Raw genomic sequence first — 12,999 nt, 5'->3', positions numbered from 1 at the left:
GATACATTTATCTTGGTAATGAGATGAGTTGCAGGGTAGATAGGATGCCCAACGAAAAGATGAGATGGTACGAAGAAAGAAATTAGAACTTTATTTAGACTTACACATTTGTATGAACGCAGGTTTGAGCATAAGAGTCTCAACTTCACCATTGCTGCACTGGTAGGATTTGGCTAAAGAGAAGATGCAAATTATGCTATTCATAGTTTCTATTAATCCTGTTAACTGTAGCATAACCCTTCCTCTCTCAACTTACCAGCTGGCTTAATCGCTACTGGTGTACCATATCCTAAAACAAAGGAAGTAAGAAGGGTGCGCTGCCACTTGGCTGGCAAAAAGATTTATATCCCAATGTACGTGCTACAATTGTTTAGAGAGTGTTAGCAAATGAGGCAAGGGAATGCAGAGAAGTATGAGAGGTTATAAACACAAATTGAGATTTGATTTTTTAATTGAGCTGTTGATTTTCACAATAAAACAGACTCCATAGTATTGATCTGGTTACCCTTTATAAAAATCTAAACTTTTTGTATTGCTTATACTAAATGTACTAACAGTGGACTTTTCCATCTGCAGATTATACTGAATGACCAGCAGTGGCAGTGTTTCACAGCAGAGTTTCTCTGAATTGCCGAGACTGAAGCAAAAAAAAATAAGGAAGTCTTCTGGCATACTGCATCATTTTACCAATTTATGTGGTAAGTAAAACTCCCAATCATTCTTTTAGTCATTAAAAAGATGTAAATAGCATCGGAATGTCCTCACTAATTTATAGTGGGAGCCTGTGCCTGAATATAATTTCTGTCAAGATGGAAGTAATATGAATCACATTATGTTGGTCATGATAGTTAATAAAAGACTGACTGACTCAAACTCTACTAAAACCTGCTTTAGATCCTGGTGCTAGCAATGTTCTATTCGAGGAAATTGCTGCCTTTGAGACTGAAATGCACCATCTCACTTATATAAAATAGTGTTACATACTCAAGGAAGGAAGCTCATCTAACCTCTTCTCCTGCACTCTGTATGTTGGACTCTGATACTCAAGATGGATTGTTGTTAAGGTTAATCTGTCTTTGTACCTCAATCCCACTTTCGAAAAGGACACAGTGCTTCGACTGGTTCCCATTCCTTTACCATTCCCCCTCCTACGTGGCTGGCAGTCATGAATACAGATAGTAACCTACTGCGTAACTTCTGATATCTCATCCTCCTATGTGGTTAGCTTCCACAAGGACAATTGGTCCAGGGGTGTCTGACATCATAAAGCTAAAGCAAGAAGTTGTCTGACATGAGGTGCCATTCTGTTGCCTAGCAGTCTGACATCATAAAGCTAAAGCAAGATGTTTTCTGACTAGAAGGCCACTCTGTTGCAAAGCAGCTGGCATCATGAAGGTAAAGGAAGATGTTGTCTGACATGAGAGCCACTCTGTTGCCTAACAAGGAGTAGGATACATTTATCTTGGTAATGAGATGAGTTGCAGGGTAGATAGGATGCCCAACGAAAAGATGAGATGGTACGAAGAAAGAAATTAGAACTTTATTTAGACTTACACATTTGTATGAACGCAGGTTTGAGCATAAGAGTCTCAACTTCACCATTGCTGCACTGGTAGGATTTGGCTAAAGAGAAGATGCAAATTATGCTATTCATAGTTTCTATTAATCCTGTTAACTGTAGCATAACCCTTCCTCTCTCAACTTACCAGCTGGCTTAATCGCTACTGGTGTACCATATCCTAAAACAAAGGAAGTAAGAAGGGTGCGCTGCCACTTGGCTGGCAAAAAGATTTATATCCCAATGTACGTGCTACAATTGTTTAGAGAGTGTTAGCAAATGAGGCAAGGGAATGCAGAGAAGTATGAGAGGTTATAAACACAAATTGAGATTTGATTTTTTAATTGAGCTGTTGATTTTCACAATAAAACAGACTCCATAGTATTGATCTGGTTACCCTTTATAAAAATCTAAACTTTTTGTATTGCTTATACTAAATGTACTAACAGTGGACTTTTCCATCTGCAGATTATACTGAATGACCAGCAGTGGCAGTGTTTCACAGCAGAGTTTCTCTGAATTGCCGAGACTGAAGCAAAAAAAAATAAGGAAGTCTTCTGGCATACTGCATCATTTTACCAATTTATGTGGTAAGTAAAACTCCCAATCATTCTTTTAGTCATTAAAAAGATGTAAATAGCATCGGAATGTCCTCACTAATTTATAGTGGGAGCCTGTGCCTGAATATAATTTCTGTCAAGATGGAAGTAATATGAATCACATTATGTTGGTCATGATAGTTAATAAAAGACTGACTGACTCAAACTCTACTAAAACCTGCTTTAGATCCTGGTGCTAGCAATGTTCTATTCGAGGAAATTGCTGCCTTTGAGACTGAAATGCACCATCTCACTTATATAAAATAGTGTTACATACTCAAGGAAGGAAGCTCATCTAACCTCTTCTCCTGCACTCTGTATGTTGGACTCTGATACTCAAGATGGATTGTTGTTAAGGTTAATCTGTCTTTGTACCTCAATCCCACTTTCGAAAAGGACACAGTGCTTCGACTGGTTCCCATTCCTTTACCATTCTCCCTCCTACGTGGCTGGCAGTCATGAATACCGATAGTAACCTACTGCGTAACTTCTGATATCTCATCCTCCTGTGTGGTTAGCTTCCACAAGGACAATTGGTCCAGGGGTGTCTGACATCATAAAGCTAAAGCAAGAAGTTGTCTGACATGAGGTGCCATTCTGTTGCCTAGCAGTCTGACATCATAAAGCTAAAGCAAGATGTTTTCTGACTAGAAGGCCACTCTGTTGCAAATCAGCTGGCATCATGAAGGTAAAGGAAGATGTTGTCTGACATGAGAGCCACTCTGTTGCCTAACAAGGAGTAGGATACATTTATCTTGGTAATGAGATGAGTTGCAGGGTAGATAGGATGCCCAACGAAAAGATGAGATGGTACGAAGAAAGAAATTAGAACTTTATTTAGACTTACACATTTGTATGAACGCAGGTTTGAGCATAAGAGTCTCAACTTCACCATTGCTGCACTGGTAGGATTTGGCTAAAGAGAAGATGCAAATTATGCTATTCATAGTTTCTATTATTCCTGTTAACTGTAGCATAACCCTTCCTCTCTCAACTTACCAGCTGGCTTAATCGCTTCTGGTGTACCATATCCTAAAACAAAGGAAGTAAGAAGGGTGCGCTGCCACTTGGCTGGCAAAAAGATTTATATCCCAATGTACGTGCTACAATTGTTTAGAGAGTGTTAGCAAATGAGGCAAGGGAATGCAGAGAAGTATGAGAGGTTATAAACACAAATTGAGATTTGATTTTTTAATTGAGCTGTTGATTTTCACAATAAAACAGACTCCATAGTATTGATCTGGTTACCCTTTATAAAAATCTAAACTTTTTGTATTGCTTATACTAAATGTACTAACAGTGGACTTTTCCATCTGCAGATTATACTGAATGACCAGCAGTGGCAGTGTTTCACAGCAGAGTTTCTCTGAGTTGACGAGACTGAAGCAAAAAAAAATAAGGAAGTCTTCTGGCATACTGCATCATTTTACCAATTTATGTGGTAAGTAAAACTCCCAATCATTCTTTTAGTCATTAAAAAGATGTAAATAGCATCGGAATGTCCTCACTAATTTATAGTGGGAGCCTGTGCCTGAATATAATTTCTGTCAAGATGGAAGTAATATGAATCACATTATGTTGGTCATGATAGTTAATAAAAGACTGACTGACTCAAACTCTACTAAAACCTGCTTTAGATCCTGGTGCTAGCAATGTTCTATTCGAGGAAATTGCTGCCTTTGAGACTGAAATGCACCATCTCACTTATAAAAAATAGTGTTACATACTCAAGGAAGGAAGCTGATCTAACCTCTTCTCCTGCACTCTGTATGTTGGACTCTGATACTCAAGATGGATTGTTGTTAAGGTTAATCTGTCTTTGTACCTCAATCCCACTTTCGAAAAGGACACAGTGCTTCGACTGGTTCCCATTCCTTTACCATTCCCCCTCCTACGTGGCTGGCAGTCATGAATACAGATAGTAACCTACTGCGTAACTTCTGATATCTCATCCTCCTATGTGGTTAGCTTCCACAAGGACAATTGGTCCAGGGGTGTCTGACATCATAAAGCTAAAGCAAGAAGTTGTCTGACATGAGGTGCCATTCTGTTGCCTAGCAGTCTGACATCATAAAGCTAAAGCAAGATGTTTTCTGACTAGAAGGCCACTCTGTTGCAAAGCAGCTGGCATCATGAAGGTAAAGGAAGATGTTGTCTGACATGAGAGCCACTCTGTTGCCTAACAAGGAGTAGGATACATTTATCTTGGTAATGAGATGAGTTGCAGGGTAGATAGGATGCCCAACGAAAAGATGAGATGGTACGAAGAAAGAAATTAGAACTTTATTTAGACTTACACATTTGTATGAACGCAGGTTTGAGCATAAGAGTCTCAACTTCACCATTGCTGCACTGGTAGGATTTGGCTAAAGAGAAGATGCAAATTATGCTATTCATAGTTTCTAATAATCCTGTTAACTGTAGCATAACCCTTCCTCTCTCAACTTACCAGCTGGCTTAATCGCTACTGGTGTACCATATCCTAAAACAAAGGAAGTAAGAAGGGTGCGCTGCCACTTGGCTGGCAACAAGATTTATATCCCAATGTACGTGCTACAATTGTTTAGAGAGTGTTAGCAAATGAGGCAAGGGAATGCAGAGAAGTATGAGAGGTTATAAACACAAATTGAGATTTGATTTTTTAATTGAGCTGTTGATTTTCACAATAAAACAGACTCCATAGTATTGATCTGGTTACCCTTTATAAAAATCTAAACTTTTTGTATTGCTTATACTAAATGTACTAACAGTGGACTTTTCCATCTGCAGATTATACTGAATGACCAGCAGTGGCAGTGTTTCACAGCAGAGTTTCTCTGAATTGCCGAGACTGAAGCAAAAAAAAATAAGGAAGTCTTCTGGCATACTGGATCATTTTACCAATTTATGTGGTAAGTAAAACTCCCAATCATTCTTTTAGGCATTAAAAAGATGTAAATAGCATCGGAATGTCCTCACTAATTTATAGTGGGAGCCTGTGCCTGAATATTATTTCTGTCAAGATGGAAGTAATATGTATCTCATTATATTGGTCATGATAGTTAATAAAAGACTGACTGACTCAAACTCTACTAAAACCTGCTTTAGATCCTGGTGCTAGCAACGTTCTATTCGAGGAAATATCTGCCTTTGAGACTGAAATGCACCATCTCACTTATGAAAAATAGTGTTACATACTCAAGGAAGGAAGCTCATCTAACCTCTTCTCCTGCACTCTCTATGTTGGACTCTGATACTGAAGATGGATTGTTGTTAAGGTTAATCTGTCTTTGTACCTCAATCCCACTTTCGAAAAGGACACAGTGCTTTGACTGGTTCCCATTCCTTTACCATTCCCCCTCCAACGTGGCTGGCAGTCATGAATACAGATAGTAACCTACTGCGTAACTTCTGATATCTCATCCTCCTGTGTGGTTAGCTTCCACAAGGACAATTGGTCCAGGGGTGTCTGACATCATAAAGCTAAAGCAAGAAGTTGTCTGACTAGAAGGCCACTCTGTTGCAAATCAGCTGGCATCATGAAGGTAAAGGAAGATGTTTTCTGACTAGAAGGCCACTCTGTTGCAAAGCAGCTGGCATCATGAAGGTAAAGGAAGATGTTGTCTGACATGAGAGCCACTCTGTTGCCTAACAAGGAGTAGGATACATTTATCTTGGTAATGAGATGAGTTGCAGGGTAGATAGGATGCCCAACAAAAAGATGAGATGGTACGAAGAAAGAAATTAGAACTTTATTTAGACTTACACATTTGTATGAACGCAGGTTTGAGCATAAGAGTCTCAACTTCACCATTGCTGCACTGGTAGGATTTGGCTAAAGAGAAGATGCAAATTATGCTATTCATAGTTTCTAATAATCCTGTTAACTGTAGCATAACCCTTCCTCTCTCAACTTACCAGCTGGCTTAATCGCTACTGGTGTACCATATCCTAAAACAAAGGAAGTAAGAAGGGTGCGCTGCCACTTGGCTGGCAAAAAGATTTATATCCCAATGTACGTGTTACAATTGTTTAGAGAGTGTTAGCAAATGAGGCAAGGGAATGCAGAGAAGTATGAGCAGTTATAAACACAAATTGAGATTTGATTTTTTAATTGAGCTGTTGATTTTCACAATAAAACAGACTCCATAGTATTGATCTGGTTACCCTTTATAAAAATCTAAACTTTTTGTATTGCTTATACTAAATGTACTAACAGTGGACTTTTCCATCTGCAGATTATACTGAATGACCAGCAGTGGCAGTGTTTCACAGCAGAGTTTCTCTGAATTGCCGAGACTGAAGCAAAAAAAAATAAGGAAGTCTTCTGGCATACTGCATCATTTTACCAATTTATGTGGTAAGTAAAACTCCCAATCATTCTTTTAGTCATTAAAAAGATGTAAATAGCATCGGAATGTCCTCACTAATTTATAGTGGGAGCCTGTGCCTGAATATAATTTCTGTCAAGATGGAAGTAATATGAATCACATTATGTTGGTCATGATAGTTAATAAAAGACTGACTGACTCAAACTCTACTAAAACCTGCTTTAGATCCTGGTGCTAGCAATGTTCTATTCGAGGAAATTGCTGCCTTTGAGACTGAAATGCACCATCTCACTTATAAAAAATAGTGTTACATACTCAAGGAAGGAAGCTGATCTAACCTCTTCTCCTGCACTCTGTATGTTGGACTCTGATACTCAAGATGGATTGTTGTTAAGGTTAATCTGTCTTTGTACCTCAATCCCACTTTCGAAAAGGACACAGTGCTTCGACTGGTTCCCATTCCTTTACCATTCCCCCTCCTACGTGGCTGGCAGTCATGAATACAGATAGTAACCTACTGCGTAACTTCTGATATCTCATCCTCCTATGTGGTTAGCTTCCACAAGGACAATTGGTCCAGGGGTGTCTGACATCATAAAGCTAAAGCAAGAAGTTGTCTGACATGAGGTGCCATTCTGTTGCCTAGCAGTCTGACATCATAAAGCTAAAGCAAGATGTTTTCTGACTAGAAGGCCACTCTGTTGCAAAGCAGCTGGCATCATGAAGGTAAAGGAAGATGTTGTCTGACATGAGAGCCACTCTGTTGCCTAACAAGGAGTAGGATACATTTATCTTGGTAATGAGATGAGTTGCAGGGTAGATAGGATGCCCAACGAAAAGATGAGATGGTACGAAGAAAGAAATTAGAACTTTATTTAGACTTACACATTTGTATGAACGCAGGTTTGAGCATAAGAGTCTCAACTTCACCATTGCTGCACTGGTAGGATTTGGCTAAAGAGAAGATGCAAATTATGCTATTCATAGTTTCTATTATTCCTGTTAACTGTAGCATAACCCTTCCTCTCTCAACTTACCAGCTGGCTTAATCGCTACTGGTGTACCATATCCTAAAACAAAGGAAGTAAGAAGGGTGCGCTGCCACTTGGCTGGCAAAAAGATTTATATCCCAATGTACGTGCTACAATTGTTTAGAGAGTGTTAGCAAATGAGGCAAGGGAATGCAGAGAAGTATGAGAGGTTATAAACACAAATTGAGATTTGATTTTTTAATTGAGCTGTTGATTTTCACAATAAAACAGACTCCCTAGTATTGATCTGGTTGCCCTTTATAAAAATCTAAACTTTTTGTATTGCTTATACTAAATGTACTAACAGTGGACTTTTCCATCTGCAGATCATACTGAATGACCAGCAGTGGCAGTGTTTCACAGCAGAGTTTCTCTGAATTGCCGAGACTGAAGCAAAAAAAAAAAAAGGAAGTCTTCTGGCATACTGCATCATTTTACCAATTTATGTGGTAAGTAAAACTCCCAATCATTCTTTTAGGCATTAAAAAGATGTAAATAGCATCGGAATGTCCTCACTAATTTATAGTGGGAGCCTGTGCCTGAATATTATTTCTGTCAAGATGGAAGTAATATGAATCACATTATGTTGGTCATGATAGTTAATAAAAGACTGACTGACTCAAACTCTACTAAAACCTGCTTTAGATCCTGGTGCTAGCAACGTTCTATTCGAGGAAATTGCTGCCTTTGAGACTGAAATGCACCATCTCACTTATGAAAAATAGTGTTACATACTCAAGGAAGGAAGCTCATCTAACCTCTTCTCCTGCACTCTCTATGTTGGACTCTGATACTCAAGATGGATTGTTGTTAAGGTTAATCTGTCTTTGTACCTCAATCCCACTTTCGAAAAGGACACAGTGCTTTGACTGGTTCCCATTCCTTTACCATTCCCCCTCCAACGTGGCTGGCAGTCATGAATACAGATAGTAACCTACTGCGTAACTTCTGATATCTCATCCTCCTGTGTGGTTAGCTTCCACAAGGACAATTGGTCCAGGGGTGTCTGACATCATAAAGCTAAAGCAAGAAGTTTTCTGACATGAGGTGCCATTCTGTTGCCTAGCAGTCTGACATCATAAAGCTAAAGCAAGATGTTTTCTGACTAGAAGGCCACTCTGTTGCAAAGCAGCTGGCATCATGAAGGTAAAGAAAGATGTTGTCTGACATGAGAGCCACTCTGTTGCCTAACAAGGAGTAGGATACATTTATCTTGGTAATGAGATGAGTTGCAGGGTAGATAGGATGCCCAACGAAAAGATGAGATGGTACGAAGAAAGAAATTAGAACTTTATTTAGACTTACACATTTGTATGAACGCAGGTTTGAGCATAAGAGTCTCAACTTCACCATTGCTGCACTGGTAGGATTTGGCTAAAGAGAAGATGCAAATTATGCTATTCATAGTTTCTATTATTCCTGTTAACTGTAGCATAACCCTTCCTCTCTCAACTTACCAGCTGGCTTAATCGCTACTGGTGTACCATATCCTAAAACAAAGGAAGTAAGAAGGGTGCGCTGCCACTTGGCTGGCAAAAAGATTTATATCCCAATGTACGTGCTACAATTGTTTAGGGAGTGTTAGCAAATGAGGCAAGGGAATGCAGAGAAGTATGAGAGGTTATAAACACAAATTGAGATTTGATTTTTTAATTGAGCTGTTGATTTTCACAATAAAACAGACTCCATAGTATTGATCTGGTTACCCTTTATAAAAATCTAAACTTTTTGTATTGCTTATACTAAATGTACTAACAGTGGACTTTTCCATCTGCAGATTATACTGAATGACCAGCAGTGGCAGTGTTTCACAGCAGAGTTTCTCTGAATTGCCGAGACTGAAGCAAAAAAAAATAAGGAAGTCTTCTGGCATACTGCATCATTTTACCAATTTATGTGGTAAGTAAAACTCCCAATCATTCTTTTAGGCATTAAAAAGATGTAAATAGCATCGGAATGTCCTCACTAATTTATAGTGGGAGCCTGTGCCTGAATATTATTTCTGTCAAGATGGAAGTAATATGTATCTCATTATATTGGTCATGATAGTTAATAAAAGACTGACTGACTCAAACTCTACTAAAACCTGCTTTAGATCCTGGTGCTAGCAACGTTCTATTCGAGGAAATATCTGCCTTTGAGACTGAAATGCACCATCTCACTTATGAAAAATAGTGTTACATACTCAAGGAAGGAAGCTCATCTAACCTCTTCTCCTGCACTCTCTGTTGGACTCTGATACTCAAGATGGATTGTTGTTAAGGTTAATCTGTCTTTGTACCTCAATCCCACTTTCGAAAAGGACACAGTGCTTTGACTGGTTCCCATTCCTTTACCATTCCCCCTCCAACGTGGCTGGCAGTCATGAATACAGATAGTAACCTACTGCGTAACTTCTGATATCTCATCCTCCTGTGTGGTTAGCTTCCACAAGGACAATTGGTCCAGGGGTGTCTGACATCATAAAGCTAAAGCAAGAAGTTGTCTGACTAGAAGGCCACTCTGTTGCAAATCAGCTGGCATCATGAAGGTAAAGGAAGATGTTTTCTGACTAGAAGGCCACTCTGTTGCAAAGCAGCTGGCATCATGAAGGTAAAGGAAGATGTTGTCTGACATGAGAGCCACTCTGTTGCCTAACAAGGAGTAGGATACATTTATCTTGGTAATGAGATGAGTTGCAGGGTAGATAGGATGCCCAACGAAAAGATGAGATGGTACGAAGAAAGAAATTAGAACTTTATTTAGACTTACACATTTGTATGAACGCAGGTTTGAGCATAAGAGTCTCAACTTCACCATTGCTGCACTGGTAGGATTTGGCTAAAGAGAAGATGCAAATTATGCTATTCATAGTTTCTAATAATCCTGTTAACTGTAGCATAACCCTTCCTCTCTCAACTTACCAGCTGGCTTAATCGCTACTGGTGTACCATATCCTAAAACAAAGGAAGTAAGAAGGGTGCGCTGCCACTTGGCTGGCAACAAGATTTATATCCCAATGTACGTGCTACAATTGTTTAGAGAGTGTTAGCAAATGAGGCAAGGGAATGCAGAGAAGTATGAGAGGTTATAAACACAAATTGAGATTTGATTTTTTAATTGAGCTGTTGATTTTCACAATAAAACAGACTCCATAGTATTGATCTGGTTACCCTTTATAAAAATCTAAACTTTTTGTATTGCTTATACTAAATGTACTAACAGTGGACTTTTCCATCTGCAGATTATACTGAATGACCAGCAGTGGCAGTGTTTCACAGCAGAGTTTCTCTGAATTGCCGAGACTGAAGCAAAAAAAAATAAGGAAGTCTTCTGGCATACTGGATCATTTTACCAATTTATGTGGTAAGTAAAACTCCCAATCATTCTTTTAGGCATTAAAAAGATGTAAATAGCATCGGAATGTCCTCACTAATTTATAGTGGGAGCCTGTGCCTGAATATTATTTCTGTCAAGATGGAAGTAATATGTATCTCATTATATTGGTCATGATAGTTAATAAAAGACTGACTGACTCAAACTCTACTAAAACCTGCTTTAGATCCTGGTGCTAGCAACGTTCTATTTGAGGAAATATCTGCCTTTGAGACTGAAATGCACCATCTCACTTATGAAAAATAGTGTTACATACTCAAGGAAGGAAGCTCATCTAACCTCTTCTCCTGCACTCTCTATGTTGGACTCTGATACTGAAGATGGATTGTTGTTAAGGTTAATCTGTCTTTGTACCTCAATCCCACTTTCGAAAAGGACACAGTGCTTTGACTGGTTCCCATTCCTTTACCATTCCCCCTCCAACGTGGCTGGCAGTCATGAATACAGATAGTAACCTACTGCGTAACTTCTGATATCTCATCCTCCTGTGTGGTTAGCTTCCACAAGGACAATTGGTCCAGGGGTGTCTGACATCATAAAGCTAAAGCAAGAAGTTGTCTGACTAGAAGGCCACTCTGTTGCAAATCAGCTGGCATCATGAAGGTAAAGGAAGATGTTTTCTGACTAGAAGGCCACTCTGTTGCAAAGCAGCTGGCATCATGAAGGTAAAGGAAGATGTTGTCTGACATGAGAGCCACTCTGTTGCCTAACAAGGAGTAGGATACATTTATCTTGGTAATGAGATGAGTTGCAGGGTAGATAGGATGCCCAACAAAAAGATGAGATGGTACGAAGAAAGAAATTAGAACTTTATTTAGACTTACACATTTGTATGAACGCAGGTTTGAGCATAAGAGTCTCAACTTCACCATTGCTGCACTGGTAGGATTTGGCTAAAGAGAAGATGCAAATTATGCTATTCATAGTTTCTAATAATCCTGTTAACTGTAGCATAACCCTTCCTCTCTCAACTTACCAGCTGGCTTAATCGCTACTGGTGTACCATATCCTAAAACAAAGGAAGTAAGAAGGGTGCGCTGCCACTTGGCTGGCATAAAGATTTATATCCCAATGTACGTGCTACAATTGTTTAGAGAGTGTTAGCAAATGAGGCAAGGGAATGCAGAGAAGTATGAGAGGTTATAAACACAAATTGAGATTTGATTTTTTAATTGAGCTGTTGATTTTCACAATAAAACAGACTCCATAGTATTGATCTGGTTACCCTTTATAAAAATCTAAACTTTTTGTATTGCTTATACTAAATGTACTAACAGTGGACTTTTCCATCTGCAGATTATACTGAATGACCAGCAGTGGCAGTGTTTCACAGCAGAGTTTCTCTGAATTGCCGAGACTGAAGCAAAAAAAAATAAGGAAGTCTTCTGGCATACTGCATCATTTTAACAATTTATGTGGTAAGTAAAACTCCCAATCATTCTTTTAGTCATTAAAAAGATGTAAATAGCATCGGAATGTCCTCACTAATTTATAGTGGGAGCCTGTGCCTGAATATAATTTCTGTCAAGATGGAAGTAATATGAATCACATTATGTTGGTCATGATAGTTAATAAAAGACAGACTGACTCAAACTCTACTAAAACCTGCTTTAGATCCTGGTGCTAGCAATGTTCTATTCGAGGAAATTGCTGCCTTTGAGACTGAAATGCACCATCTCACTAATAAAAAATAGTGTTACATACTCAAGGAAGGAAGCTCATCTAACCTCTTCTCCTGCACTCTGTATGTTGGACTCTGATACTCAAGATGGATTGTTGTTAAGGTTAATCTGTCTTGTACCTCAATCCCACTTTCGAAAAGGACACAGTGCTTCGACTGGTTCCCATTCCTTTACCATTCCCCCTCCTACGTGGCTGGCAGTTATGAATACAGATAGTAACCTACTGCGTAACTTCTGATATCTCATCCTCCTGTGTGGTTAGCTTACACAAGGACAATTGGTCCAGGGGTGTCTGACATCATAAAGCTAAAGCAAGAAGTTGTCTGACATGCAGTGCCATTCTGTTGCCTAGCAGTCTGACATCATAAAGCTAAAGCAAGATGTTTTCTGACTAGAAGGCCACTCTGTTGCAAATCAGCTGGCATCATGAAGGTAAAGGAAGAT

At 39.0% G+C, this 12,999-nt stretch overlaps 1 long non-coding RNA gene across 1 annotated transcript; it reads left to right on the top strand.

Moving 5' to 3' along the window:
• Positions 1-575: 575 nt before the first annotated feature.
• On the top strand, positions 576-12,291 carry LOC147676763 (uncharacterized). Its single transcript, XR_015302439.1, has 9 exons — positions 576-698; positions 2,027-2,148; positions 3,477-3,598; positions 4,927-5,048; positions 6,375-6,496; positions 7,825-7,947; positions 9,276-9,397; positions 10,722-10,843; positions 12,170-12,291. It is a non-coding gene; the product is annotated as an uncharacterized LOC147676763 (long non-coding RNA).
• Positions 12,292-12,999: the final 708 nt, after the last annotated feature.

The sequence above is a fragment of the Lissotriton vulgaris genome, chromosome 12, assembly GCF_964263255.1.
Source record: "Lissotriton vulgaris chromosome 12, aLisVul1.2, whole genome shotgun sequence".
NCBI classification, from domain to species: Eukaryota; Metazoa; Chordata; class Amphibia; order Caudata; family Salamandridae; genus Lissotriton; species Lissotriton vulgaris.
The sequence above is the reverse complement of the archived record's forward strand: the minus strand, read 5'-3'. Positions and strand labels throughout refer to the sequence as shown.